The 14416-nt window shown below is 44.5% G+C and overlaps 1 pseudogene; it reads right to left on the reverse strand.

Moving 5' to 3' along the window:
* Window positions 1-14416, reverse strand: part of LOC116354722 (C-C chemokine receptor type 3-like) — a 111035-nt pseudogene that overhangs the window by 83745 nt on the left and 12874 nt on the right.

Genomic DNA, 14416 nt, shown 5'->3' on the forward strand with positions numbered 1-14416 from the left:
ATGCATCTTCTCTTCTGTCATCATATGTTTCTCTAGAAGACAAAATAAACCCTTGCTCACCAGAAAAAGTTAATCAATTATAGAATGAAGTATTTGGTGACTGGTGTGTAGGCTATTTGGCATGCATAAAGTTAAGCCCTAAGTGTATGCTTACTCACTAATGCCAGTGAGAAAACCTCATTGTAACCTTTAGTTATAAATTGCACAAGAATAATACATTCATGATTTTTTAATGTATTGTTTTAACTCTTTATTTAACCCGATTGCCACCCACCTACCGTTCATGGACTGCGGGTTATGAGTCAACTCGCTCATCACTAGTACAGATAGGCAGAGGTGACTCTGGACCATAGAGATAGACAGAGGTGACTCTGGACCATACAGATAGACAGAGGTGATTCTGGACCATACAGATTGACAGAGGTGATTCTGGACCATACAGATAGACAGAGGTGATTATGGACCATACAGATTGACAGAGGTGATTCTGGACCATACAGATAGACAGAGGTGATTCTGGACCATACAGATAGACAGAGGTGATTCTGGACCATACAGATAGACAGAGGTGACTCTGGACCATACAGATAGACAGAGGTGATTATGGACCATACAGATAGACAGAGGTGACTCTGGACCATACAGATAGACAGAGGTGATTATGGACCATACAGATAGACAGAGGTGACTCTGGACCATAGAGATAGACAGAGGTGATTCTGGACCATACAGATAGACAGAGGTGATTCTGGACCATACAGATAGACAGAGGTGATTCTGGACCATACAGATAGACAGAGGTGATTCTGGACCATACAGATAGACAGAGGTGATTCTGGACCATACAGATAGACAGAGGTGATTCTGGACCATACAGATAGACAGAGGTGATTATGGACCATACAGATTGACAGAGGTGACTCTGGACCATACAGATAGACAGAGGTGATTATGGACCATACAGATAGACAGAGGTGACTCTGGACCATACAGATAGACAGAGGTGATTATGGACCATACAGATAGACAGAGGTGACTCTGGACCATAGAGATAGACAGAGGTGATTCTGGACCATACAGATAGACAGAGGTGATTCTGGACCATACAGATAGACAGAGGTGATTCTGGACCATACAGATAGACAGAGGTGATTCTGGACCATACAGATAGACAGAGGTGATTCTGGACCATACAGATAGACAGAAGTGATTCTGGACCATACAGATAGACAGAGGTGATTCTGGACCATACAGATAGACAGAGGTGATAATGGACGAAGTCAGAACAGCTGGTGATACATTTCCAATAAACTTTTTGAAAAAATTAAATTCCATTCCCTTAAACCCCAGCCAGCAGCACATTCAACAATAAAACAGCTAGATAATTACTATGCCTGAGGAGCTGGAGCGTCTCCTACCCCCCACAGGTACCAAGCATTGGCTGCCTGCAGTCCTCTTATGGACAGGGATGGAAGAGGCTGCTTGACAAACTCTAAAGGGATAGCAGTCAATATGGCGGTAATCAACATGGTGAGGTAATGCACTTTCCTAAGCTTCGAAACTCTTACAGCGTCTTCATGTAAAGAACGAACATATAGAATAATGTAAAGCCCCATCTGTCTCTGTATTGTGTGCAGTGTTCAGAGGGGGCTGGTTGGGAGTATGCATCTTGTTCTCTGTGCCTTTGTAGGATATCAGGTTGAAAATCCTCTCAGGGGCTTATCGAAAGGCCCCGTCAATATGACGGCATGCACAGAGATGTGCTGCGAATGGTAATACCATGTTTTTACTGCAATACTATGGAGAGATAGAGGACCTCTGTATTTGTTACGCTGGGTGAATGCGGTCCTGAGACCAGATCAAAGGGACCAGCTGTGGCAGGAAGTAGACATGTGTAGCCCAATACAAACAGGATGAAGGTAAAGAGGTAGACATCTTGGAAATGTGAAGATGTGGTTTCCCAGGGGGGTTTAAGAGAGAGAAAGAAAGATTATATGTAATACAGAGAGAGAGAGAGAGAGGTTTGAGTTGAATGTGGATGTGCACATACTACATACAGTAGAAAAGGTAGGAAAGAACAAAGACTATTCTGTGAGTATTCTGTCTCCACACTGCAAAGAAAACAGTGTAAACACAACAAGGAAATATAAAAGCACAGGAATATGTGTCACACTTCTTATGCAGCACACTTCTTACACCCTGACTACACTGCTCGCGTCGCAAGTCAGGGCATTGCAACATACATTTAGAAATCTATATTATTCAATTATTGCACCAACACTGCCAACGAGCGTATGCTTTGCCAAGGGCTAAAATAGTAGTCAGTTCTATTTGTGACGCAGAACGCGCTGCAAGTCCTGCCTCTCCCATTTCCTCATTGGTTTATAGAAGCAGATACCCACGTGCCATCTCCTCATTGGGTTATATCCACGTGGGTGATTGAAAGACAAACTGTGTTGTCGGTCGTCGTGGTGATACTATGAAAGTTTAGATGCCAATCACCATATAAGTTCAAAGAAGAAAAAGCCTGGAAGGAGGAGAGATGACTAGAAACGATTCGGTTGACCGTTTTATGTGTGGATTAATTGTCAGAGTAGAGGACCTTGTGCATTTCAGGTAAAATAACAACTCAATGTTTATATCACAGGACAAATTAGCTAGCAAGTGCAAGCTAACTAGCTAAATTGCCATAAATGTTTAATGCTTTTCGACCTGTCCCCAAATTAATGTAAATTAATGTAATTGGTTCAGAGTTTGTTTTGATATTTTAACCTGCGTGTCGGGATCGCGTTTGATATAGAGGGAGACAAAATACATTTACGCACGATGGCGCATATGCGCAACCAGTTTGGGTTCCGTGTTAGGAAATTGACTTTTGATATTACTGGTGATATTACTGATATTACTGGTGACTCAAAAAGGTAGGAGAAAAGTAAAACATGGTTTCAGGAGAAGTTGATTTATCCCCAAGGGGGAATTGGTTTTGCATGTTCGCCCTCTGGAGTTTTACCATAGCTTTGGACTTCTGCTTGTGTTGTCTAACGCATCATCCAGTTTGAATTTGGTCGGGGGACTAAACAGTGGAAAAGCCTTATAAATGTCAAGATACTATGCTGCTCTGTCAGAGAGAGGTAGAAAATACCTCTTAACACCTCTTAGGTGCCTCCTTATTCTTCAGTCGCCTTGCTCACAAAGCCAAGACCAATCTAAAGCTTAGGGGAGAGACACATCAAAATCTGCAGTTTGGTTTTACAGACCCCCAGGGTATCACATAGGTCTTAGTCGGGCATGAACATGCAGTCTAATCCCATAATGAAGTCACATTCCCCTCAAGTGTAGAAAAGGAGAGAGCCGCTTGACAGTTCTATTAAAAATGTGAGATGAAATACCACATGAAGGTGAATCGAGATCTCCTTCTTTGTTTTCGCCGGTGAGAATAGTTTTTTTTGACCGTGTAGGAAACTGTTTCCCTGTTATATTCCTGGGTGAGAGTAAATCTACAGCTCTATAAATGCTTAATCAAACTCGATAATTTGCATCCATTGTTGCTTACACCTCCGCTTCTCTACTTGTGGGAAGTGTTGTTGAACCCACCCCAGCTGTCCTCGTCCTCTCAGAATGAAGACTGCATAGAGACTGCTGCAATATAGGCTTCAAATATTACCAAGTATTAATAAGCCAACTCATGCACACTTCTCGTACACATACACATAGTTGTCTTTCCACTGAAGAACCACAACAGACAGCATAGTCTCCATACTGAAAATGTCCTCTGTTATTATATTGAATATACGAACTGTGTAATGTCTTGAAAATGGTTACATCGACTAAAACTTTGACCTAATGAATGGTACAGTAAACTTGTGTGTGGGCATATTCTCATTTAAAAAAATAAGTATAGGGCTTTTATTCCCAGTACAGTAAGGAAAGACAGAATAATGGTGTGTTGCATCGACTATTGCATTAATTTAACCCGGAATACAGCTAAAAGAAACAAGGAACCGTTTGACTGTGAACTCAACATACAGAATGTTCAAGGTCTTTTTGCTCTCGTGACAAATGTTTACCTGTATTCTAACCTGGCCAGTGTTCCAGCTATCTGTAACTAGATTATCCGTCACCAACCCTCTCTTCCTCTTTGCTCAAAGTCATTAGATTTTCTGAGAATTGCAGAGAAAAACTCCCTGGTTGAAGAGGGATTTAGTATTGTAGTTTGAGGGTTCTTTTTATTTTATTTTATTTCACCTTTATTTAACCAGGTAGGCTAGTTGAGAACACCTTTATTTAACCAGGTAGGCTAGTTGAGAACACCTTTATTTAACCAGGTAGGCTAGTTGAGAACACCTTTATTTAACCAGGTAGGCTAGTTGAGAACACCTTTATTTAACCAGGTAGGCTAGTTGAGAACACCTTTATTTAACCAGGTAGGCTAGTTGAGAACACCTTTATTTAACCAGGTAGGCTAGTTGAGAACACCTTTATTTAACCAGGTAGGCTAGACAGGTTCTCATTTACAACTGTGACCTGGCCAAGATAAAGCATAGCAGTGTGAACAGACAACAACACAGAGTTACACATGGAGTAAACAATAAACAAGTCAATAATACAGTAGGATTTTTTTAAAATCATTTAACTTTAACAAAAGAGTGCAAAAGGCATGAGCAGGTAGGCGAATAATTACAATTTAGCAGATTAACACTGGAGTGATAAATGATCAGATGGTCATGTGCAGGTAGAGATACTGGTGTGCAAAAGAGCAGAAAAGTAAATAAATAAAAACAATATGGGGATGAGGTAGTTAAATTGGGTGGGCTATTTACCGATGGACTATGTACAGCTGCAGCGATCGGTTAGCTGCTCAGATAGCAGATGTTTAAAGTTGGTGAGGGAGATAAAAGTCTCCAACTTCAACGATTTTTGCAATTCGTTCCAGTCACAGGCAGCAGAGAACTGGAAGGAAAGGCGGCCAAATGAGGTGTTGGCTTTAGGGATGATCAGTGAGATACACCTGCTGGAGCGCGTGCTACTGGTGGGTGTTGCCATCGTGACCAGTGAACTGAGATAAGGCGGAGCTTTACCTAGCATGGACTTGTAGATGACCTGGAGCCAGTGGGTCTGGCGACAAATATGTAGCGAGGGTCAGCCGACTAGAGCATACAGGTCGCAGTGGTGGGTAGAATAAGGTGCTTTAGTAACAAAGCGGATGGCACTGTGAAAAACTGCATCCAATTTGCTGAGTAGAGTATTGGAAGCCATTTTGTAAATGACATCGCCGAAGTCGAGGATCGGTAGGATAGGAGGCTTTGTGCGAAATAGAAAGCCGATTCTAGATTTGATTTTGGATTGGAGATGTTTGATATGAGTCTGGAAGGAGGGTTTACAGTCTAGCCAGACACCTAGGTACTTATAGATGTCCACGTATTCTAGGTCGGAACCATCCAGGGTGGTGATGCTAGTCGGGCATGCAGGTGCAGGCAGCGAACAGTTGAAAAGCATGCATTTGGTTTAAGAGCAGTTGGAGGCCACGGAAGGAGTGTTGTATGGCATTGAAGCTTGCTCAGTGTCCAAGGAAGGGCCAGAAGTATACAGAATGGTGTCGTCTGCGTAGAGGTGGATCAGGGAATCGCCCGCAGCAAGAGCAACATCATTGATATAATATATACAGAGAAAAGAGTCGGCCCGAGAATTGAATCCTGTGGCACCCCCATAGAGACTGCCAGAGGACTGGACAACATGCCCTCCGATTTGACACACTGAAGTCTGTCTGCAAAGTAGTTGGAGAACCAGGCAAGGCAGTCATTAGAAAAACCGAGGCTACTGAGTCTGTCGATAAGAATATGATGATTGACTTAGTCTAAAGCCTTGGCCAGGTCGATGAAGACAGCTGCACAGTACTGTCTTTTATCGATGGCGGTTATGATATCGTTTAGTACCTTTAGCGTGGCTGAGGTGCACCCGTGACCAGCTCAGAAACCAGATTGCACAGCGGTGAAGGTACGGTGGGATTCGAGATGGTCAGTGATCTGTTTGTTGACTTGGCTTTCGAAGACCTTAAATAGGCAGGGCAGGATGGATATAGGTCTGTAACAGTTTGGGTCCAGGGTGTCTCCCCCTTTGAAGAGGGGGATGACTGCGGCAGCTTTGCAATCCTTGGGGATCTCAGTCGATATGAAAGAGAGGTTGAACAGGCTGGTAATAGGGGTTGCGACAATGGCGGCGGATAGTTTCAGAAATAGAGGGTCCAGATTGTCAAGCCCAGCTGATTTGTACGGGTCCAGGTTTTGCAGCTCTTTCAGAACATCTGCTATCTGGATTTGGGTAAAGGAGAAGCTGGGGAGGCTTGGGCGAGTAGCTGCGGGGGGGGGGGGGGGGGGGGGAGCTGTTGGCCGAGGTTGGAGTAGCCAGGAAAAGGCATAGCCAGCCGTTGAGAAATGCTTGTTGAAGTTTTCGATTATCATGGATTTATCGGTGGTGACCGTGTTACCTAGCCTCAGTGCAGTGGGCAGCTGGGAGGAGGTGCTCTTGTTCTCCATGAACTTTGCAGTGTCCCAGAAATTTTTGGAGTTAGAGCTACAGGATGCAAATTTCTACTTGAAAAAGATGGCCTTTGCTTTCCTGACTGACTGCGTGTATTGGTTCCTGACTTCCCTGAACAGTTGCATATTGCGGGGACTATTCGATGCTATTGAAGTCTGACACAGAATGTTTTTGTGCTGGTCGAGGGCAGTCAGGTCTGGAGTGAACCAGGGGTTAAATCTGTTCTTAGTTCTGCATTTTTTGAACGGAGCATGCTTATCTAAGATGGTGAGGAATTTACTTTTAAAGCATGACCAGGCATTCTCAACTGACGGGATGAGGTCAATATCCTTTCAGGATACCCAGGCCAGGTCGATTAGAAAGGCCTGCTCGCAGAAGTGTTTTAGGGAGCGTTTTACAGTGATTAGGAGTGGTCGTTTGACCGCAGACCCATAGCGGATACAGGCAATGAGGCAGTGATCGCTGAGATCCTAATTGAAGACAGCAGAGGTGTGTATTTGGAGGGCCAGTTGGTCAGGATAACGTCTATGAGACTGCAACTCCTCCCCCTTTGGCAGTTCTATCTTGACGGAAAATGTTATAGTTGCGTATGGAAATCTCCGAATTTTTGGTGGCCTTCCTAAGCCAGGATTCAGACACAGCAAGGACATCAGGGTTGGCAGAGTGTGCTAAAGCAGTGAGTAAAACAAACTTAGGGAGGAGGCCTCTGATGTTGACATGCATGAAACCAAGGCTTTTTCGATCACAGAAGTCAACAAATGAGGGTGCCTGGGGACATGCAGGGCCTGGGTTTACAGGCAATGATAACTAACCTGAACAACAGTATACAAGGCATATTGACATTTGAGAGAGACATACAGCGAGGCATAACGTAATCACAGGTGTTGATTGGGAGAGCTAGCTAAAACAACAGGTGAGACAACAACAGCTAATCAGCTAACACAACAACAGCAGGTAAAATGGCGATGACTGGGCTACACACAGAGTCGGCTGGGGCCGACAGATAAAAAATAAATAAACAGAATGGAGTACCATGATTAATGGACAGTCCAGTAGGTATCAGCTATGTAGCCAAGTGATCATAGTGTCCAGGGGGCAGCAGTAGATGGAACAGGGGAGCTCCACTACGCTAGCGACACAGCGTTTAAAGTTAGTAGCGTCTGCCTCGACGGAGGCCGGATGAAGGCACAGCGGATGGAGTATTCGTCGGCAGACCAGTTGTGGTGGTGCGGCTGGGCGCCGTGTCGACAGAGAATACAAGCCAGATGGAGAAAGAGGTATTGTGGAATTTAGTTTGCTAGCCGGGAGATGTGCCTGGCTCACGGCTAACTGGTGCTAGCTTCGTGGCAGTGGCGTTAACCACTATATCCAATCGGTAGCAGCGGTGATCCAGTGCCAAGGTCCAGAGTTTACATCAAGGATCCGGTGGAGTTTTGGGCTGTAGCCGTGTATGAGTGGGGTTCGGGTGAACAGCTGAGTAGGCCAGGAGGTGGGCCTCAGAGAATAGCTTCGGTACTAGGTGCCACGGTGAGTGAAAGATAGCTATGAGCTAGCTAGCGGTGAGCTAGCTAGCTGCAAGCTGTGAGCTAGCTAGCTAGCTGCAAGCTAGCTGTGAAGGTCAGTAGTAGTGGTCCAGGGATTACGGCAGGAATCCGGCGTTGTTGTGGAGAGACAGTCCGATATTGGTAGACAAGCGATATTGGTAGACAGGCGAGTATTGTCCAGGCTAAAAACAGGGCTGTTATCTGTGCAGAAGGTAAAAGCCGCTAGCAGTGGCTAACAATGACTAAATAGCTTGTAGCTAATTAGCTGGTTAGCTTCTGGAGATTCTTGAATGTGTTCTAAAATTTTAAATAATAGCGAATCCGTATCACAGTGGGTGAGGCAGGTTACCGGAATGTATAATCGAATAAAAAAATCGAGAAGAGATTGAAAATAAATTGAAATATATATATACAAAAAATACAAAAGTACACGAGAGGACAAAACAAACACGTCTCACTGCTACGCCATCTTGGATATCAAATCTTTAGATTGTTGCTGGATATCTCTCTACGTAGACAAACACTGGACACCAATTTCTCTTTTGCAGATTTCAGGGATCGATTCAATCCGTATCGCTGAGTTCTTCTTCTTCGCTTGGAAATTTAAAGGCAACTTCCAATTTGAGAAAAGATATGCAGCGTTTACTGTGAATGCAGTGTCTCCGTAACCACGGGAACATCGCTATAGCGCTGAACTTCAGAGATAAGGATTAAAGCGTGCACTTAATGACCAACTGACCACATCTCCAGCCATGCGGAAACTGAACTACTAGCCAAAACTGTTGAGCATGAAAAACCTGTCAGCGTTGCAGTTCTTGACACAAACCGGTGTGCCTACTAGCATAACCTGTTCAAAGGCACTTAAATCTGTTGTCTTGCCCATTCACCCTCTGAATGGCACACATGCACAATCTATGTCTCAATTGTCTCAAGAATTAAAAATTGTTCTTTAACCTGTCTCCTCCCTTTCATCTACACTGATTGAAGTGGATTTAACACGTGACATCAATAAGGGATCATATCGTTCACCTGGATTCACCTGGTCAGTCTATGTCATGGAAAGAGCAGGTGTTGTTAATGTTTTGTCCACTCAGTATATACAGTATAGTGCATTTCTACCAACCAAGGAACTCAAAGTGCTTTACAAATTAAGGGGGTTGATCACTTCTGCAATTAACATTGTATAAGCACATTTATTTTCAATCAATCAATAAAGCCCTTTTGTACATCAGTAGTAACAAAGTGCTATACAGAAACCCAGCCTAAAACCCCAAAGAGAAAGCAATGCAGATGCACAGCAGTGAGTAACTACGTGTATTTTCCAAGATTTGTTAACTAATATGCAACTGCTAGATGTTCATTAATATACTGTACATTTCTGTGCCACGCTCTTAGATCATACCTGTCCATCTGTTTAACTAGTCCTGCCCACATGAAGGTTCCTAATTTGTGACATAGTACCTTTTTTCTGAGATATGGTTCTTAAGACACGGCACATGTCTCACCAGCAGAATTCTGAAGTGGTTCTGGAGCTTTTTTCCTCACAAAGGTGTAGAAGCCAGGGTTGACACAGAAGTACAGATATGTGACCATACGAGTAACTTACAGCGCATTGTCAAGTTTGCGGACTCACACAGTCGTCTTCATCCTCTTGAAGCATCACCACCACAACATTATTAGGTGTCCAGCATGACAAATATGAGTCTCACAGTCCTGGAAGAGATGACCGTCATGGTGATCCTAAAGTAGCAGTAAAAAACAAAACAATGAGAGGATATATGAAAAACAAGCCTAACTGGAGGTAAGGCCCCAACATCTCCAACACCTTAAAGTTGATCCCTTCCAAGGCGCTGACCTCCTCACACATCAACCCCTGGGAGTAATACTCTGCCTGGTCATAGAGTATAAACGGCTTGATGCACGCCAGGAGGCTGATGCTTCACACAGCGGCGAACGAGACCAGGGCATAAGCTCCTCCGGCAAAGCCTGGTGGACGGCCTGGTGTAGAGCCAGGTACCGGTCAAAGGTCATATGAGAGTTAGGAACAAGACGGAGCTGTAGAAGCCCAGAAAGTAATTGCTGCCCACGATCTTACACCAGGCCCGGCCAAAGACCCAGGTGGACATGTGGTGGGACACAGCCCAGAATGGCAGACTAGACATGAAGACCAGGTCCGACATTAACAGGTTGAATAGGAAGATGTTGCCCACTGTGTTGAGTTTCTCCAACTTGCAGACGATGTAGAAGACCAAATTGTTGCCCATCACTCTCCGCGCGAAGGTCAGCAAGTAGTAGATTGAGAGTTTGACCTCGAAGTCGTGGGTAATTTCCCTGTCACAGAACTCCGTAGCATCGGTCTCCGAGCTGTCCTCCTGGTAGCCCTCTGTTGCGGAGGAGTTAATTTTGTATTTCCATTGCTGAGTTTGTTTACTCAAAACCTGTCAAAACATTGCCAGCTCTTACAGTAAACAGCTTATTTAAATCATCAGAAATTGAGAGAGGAAAACAATAATTTTACCTGACTTAAACAAAACTTTTGGCTGGAGTGTTTGTTTGCAGCAAGTAAAGGGAAGAGTTGCTTTCAGGAGAGGTGTGTGTGTGTTTGGACTGTACAGAGTAGTCAGCAGGGTGTGATGAGCAACCTCTGAATCAGACCTTTGTCACCTGGCCTTTAGATTTAATATTTCTATTCCATCCTCATGTTCACATTCTGTCACACATTGCACAATCTCCCCCCAAAAGGTTTAAACTAACTGTAGGATCAGATATATAAAACCTACAGTGAACAGGTCCTCTGTAGCTCAGGATGGAACTTGCAACAGCAGGATAGTAGGTTTGATTCCTGGGACAACCCAATACGTCACAAATGTGTCCACGCATGATTGTAAGTCGCTTTGGATACAAGTACCTGTTAAATGGTATATATTATAATTAATGAAACATGATATGCTTTCTCCATTTTTTCTAACAATGCAGGCTTGAATGGAAGCAGGAAGTTAGCGACACACCGTGCATATTTTCAAAGTTGAGTCAGGAGCAGTGTTTATTTTGAAACAGCAATGTTTAACAGAAACCAACAGCTGGTAGAACAATCGCCATGATCAAATGTACAGTCACTAATGGGGTTGCAAAATTCCAGGTACTTTCAATAAATCCTGGTTGGAGGATTCCCAGAATCAGAAGGGAAATCCTGAGTCATCCAAAAAGGATTTCTGGGAAACCAGGAAATGTATTGAAAGATCCCTTCACATTTTGCTCTCTTAAATTTAAATCTAAAAAAGGGTTAAATTAGATTTTTTTCATAGTGATCTATACAACCTACTCCACCTTTTCAAAGTAAAAGAAAAATGATATAACATTTTCTAAATGAATAAAAAGTCATGATTGAGTATGTCTTCACACACCAGAGTTAACACTTGGTGTAAGCACCTTAGGCCGTCATTACAGCTGTGAATCATTTTGAATAAGATTCTATCAGCCTTGCACAACATATAGGCCTATCCATTGTTTTTGTAAACATTGCTCAACCTCTTGTAAATTTGGTTGGGAACAATTGATGGACAGTAATACTTTCAAGCAGATTTATGTCAGGACTGACACTGGACCATTCAGGAACACTACTTTCAAGCAGATTTATGTCAGGACTCACACTGGACCATTCAGGAACACTACTTTCAAGCAGATTTATGTCAGGACTGACACTGGACCATTCAGGAACACTACTTTCAAGCAGATTTATGTCAAGACTGACACTGGACCATTCAGGAACACTACTTTCAAGCAGATGTATGTCAGGACTGACACTGGACCATTCAGGAACACTCAACCCGGTTTTCAGAAGACCACATGGCTTTATTCCAACTTTTCACCTGGGGTTTGCTCCTTTCATATTTATGTTGATCCTGACAAACTCCCCAGTCCGTGCCAGTGACAAGCATACCCATAACAGGATGCTGCCACCACAATACTTAAAAATACAGAAAATACAGAGGGTTTCACTCCATGGGGCGGCAGGGTAGCCTAGTGGTTAGAGTGTAGAGGTGGCAGGTAGCCTAGTGGTTAGAGTGTAGAGGTGGCAGGTAGCCTAGTGGTTAGAGGGTAGAGGTGGCAGGTAGCCTAGTGGTTAGAGTGTAGAGGTGGCAGGTAGCCTAGTGGTTCGAGTGTAGAGGTGGCAGGTAGTCTAGTGGTTAGAGTGTAGAGGTGGCAGGGTAGCCTAGTGGTTAGAGTGTAGAGGTGGCAGGTAGCCTAGTGGTTAGAGTGTAGAGGTGGCAGGGTAGCCTAGTGGTTAGAGTGTAGAGGTGGCAGGGTAGCCAAGTGGTTAGAGTGTAGAGGTGGCAGGGTAGCCTAGTGGTTAGAGTGTAGAGGTGGCAGGTAGCCTAGTGGTTAGAGTGTAGAGGTGGCAGGGTAGACTAGTGGTTAGAGTGTAGAGGTGGCAGGGTAGCCAAGTGGTTAGAGTGTAGAGGTGGCAGGGTAGCCTAGTGGTTAGAGTGTAGAGGTGGCAGGGTAGCCAAGTGGTTAGAGTGTAGAGGTGGCAGGGTAGCCTAGTGGTTAGAGTGTAGAGGTGGCAGGGTAGCCAAGTGGTTAGAGTGTAGAGGTGGCAGGTATGCCTAGTGGTTAGAGTGTAGAGGCGGCAGGGTAGCCTAGTGGTTAGAGTGGAGGGGCGGCAGGGTAGCCTAGTGGTTAGAGTGTAGAGGTGGCAGGGTAGCCAAGTGGTTAGAGTGTAGAGGTGGCAGGGTAGCCAAGTGGTTAGAGTGTAGTGGTGGCAGGGTAGCCTAGTGGTTAGACCGTTGGACTAGTAACCGGAAGGTTGCAAGTTCAAACCACTGAGCTGATAAGGTACAAATCTGTCGTTCTGCCCCTGAACAGGCAGTTAACCCACTGTTCCTAAGCCGTCATTGAAAATAAGAATTTGTTCTTAACTGACTTGCCTAGTAAAATAAAAAAAATGTTGTATTATATTGGATTTGACCAAATTAAATATTACATTTTACAAAGTCACATGCGTGAAATGCTTACTTTACTACAAGCCCTTAACCAACAATGCAGTTTTAATAAAATAGAGTTAAGAAAAGATTTACCAATTGAACAAAATATAAAGGAACACAATAAAATAACAATAATGAGGCTATATACAGGAGGTACCGGTACCGAGTCAATGTGGAGGCTATATACAGGAGGTACCGGTACCGAGTCAATGTGGAGGCTATATACAGGAGGTACCGATACCGAGTCAATGTGGAGGCTATATACAGGGGGTACCAGTACAGAGTCAATGTGGAGGCTATATACAGGGTGTTACGGTACAGAGTCAATGTGGAGGCTATATACAGGAGGTACCGGTACCGAGTCAATGTGGAGGCTATATACAGGAGGTACCGGTACAGAGTCAATGTGGAGGCTATATACAGGGGGTACCGGTACAGAGTCAATGTGGAGGCTATATACAGGGGGTACCGGTACAGAGTCAATGTGGAGGCTATATACAGGAGGTACCGGTACCGAGTCAATGTGGAGGCTATATACAGGAGGTACCGGTACCGAGTCAATGTGGAGGCTATATACAGGAGGTACCGGTACCGAGTCAATGTGGAGGCTATATACAGGAGGCACCGGTACCGAGTCAATGTGGAGGCTATATACAGGAGGTACCGGTACCGAGTCAATGTGGAGGCTATATACAGGAGGTACCGGTACCGAGTCAATGTGGAGGCTATATACAGGAGGTGCCGGTACCGAGTCAATGTGGAGGCTATATACAGGGGGTACCGGTACCGAGTCAATGTGGAGGCTATATACAGGAGGTACCGGTACCGAGTCAATGTGGAGGCTATATACAGGAGGTACCGGTACCGAGTCAATGTGGAGGCTATATACAGGAGGTACCGGTACAGAGTCAATGTGGAGGCTATATACAGGAGGTACCGGTACAGAGTCAATGTGGAGGCTATATACAGGAGGTACCAGTACCGAGTCAATGTGGAGGCTATATACAGGAGGTACCGGTACCGAGTCAATGTGGAGGCTATATACAGGAGGTACCGGTACCGAGTCAATGTGGAGGCTATATACAGGGGGTACCGGTACAGAGTCAATGTGGAGGCTATATACAGGAGGTACCGGTACCGAGTCAATGTGGAGGCTATATACAGGGGGTACCGGTACAGAGTCAATGTGGAGGCTATATACAGGAGGTACCGGTACCGAGTCAATGTGGAGGCTATATACAGGGGGTACCGGTACAGAGTCAATGTGGAGGCTATATACAGGAGGTACCGGTACCGAGTCAATGTGGAGGCTATATACAGGGGGTACCGGTACCGCGTCAATGTGGAGGC

The sequence above is a fragment of the Oncorhynchus kisutch genome, linkage group LG18 (genome assembly GCF_002021735.2).
Source record: "Oncorhynchus kisutch isolate 150728-3 linkage group LG18, Okis_V2, whole genome shotgun sequence".
Lineage (NCBI taxonomy): Eukaryota > Metazoa > Chordata > Actinopteri > Salmoniformes > Salmonidae > Oncorhynchus > Oncorhynchus kisutch.